The sequence below is a fragment of the Phaethon lepturus genome, unplaced genomic scaffold (assembly GCF_000687285.1).
Source record: "Phaethon lepturus isolate BGI_N335 unplaced genomic scaffold, ASM68728v1 scaffold29565, whole genome shotgun sequence".
Classification (NCBI taxonomy): Eukaryota; Metazoa; Chordata; class Aves; order Phaethontiformes; family Phaethontidae; genus Phaethon; species Phaethon lepturus.
The window spans coordinates 1-302 of NW_010541688.1; positions in this window are offsets into that span (position 1 = coordinate 1).

A 302-nucleotide genomic window follows, 5' to 3' on the forward strand; every position below is an offset into this window, starting at 1 on the left:
GAAGCAGCGTGGGCCCAGCGCTGCTGTCGGGATGAGCCACAGGGTCAAACTAACGCAGCCGGAGGTCGGGCCAGGTTGCTCAGGGCTGTGTCCAGTCGGGGCTTCACAGCCTCCAGGGAGGGAGACCGCACTCCCTGTCTGTGCAACCTGTGCCTCTGCTTGCGTGTCCTCACGGTGAAAAAAGGGGTTTTGTACTCGCCTTGATATTGGTGGTGTTGCATTGGTCCAGCTTGGGATGCTGCCAGCCACTGTTGCCTCTGGGGAACATGTTTCAGTGGCTCCCGGTTTGCTTTCTGTCACCA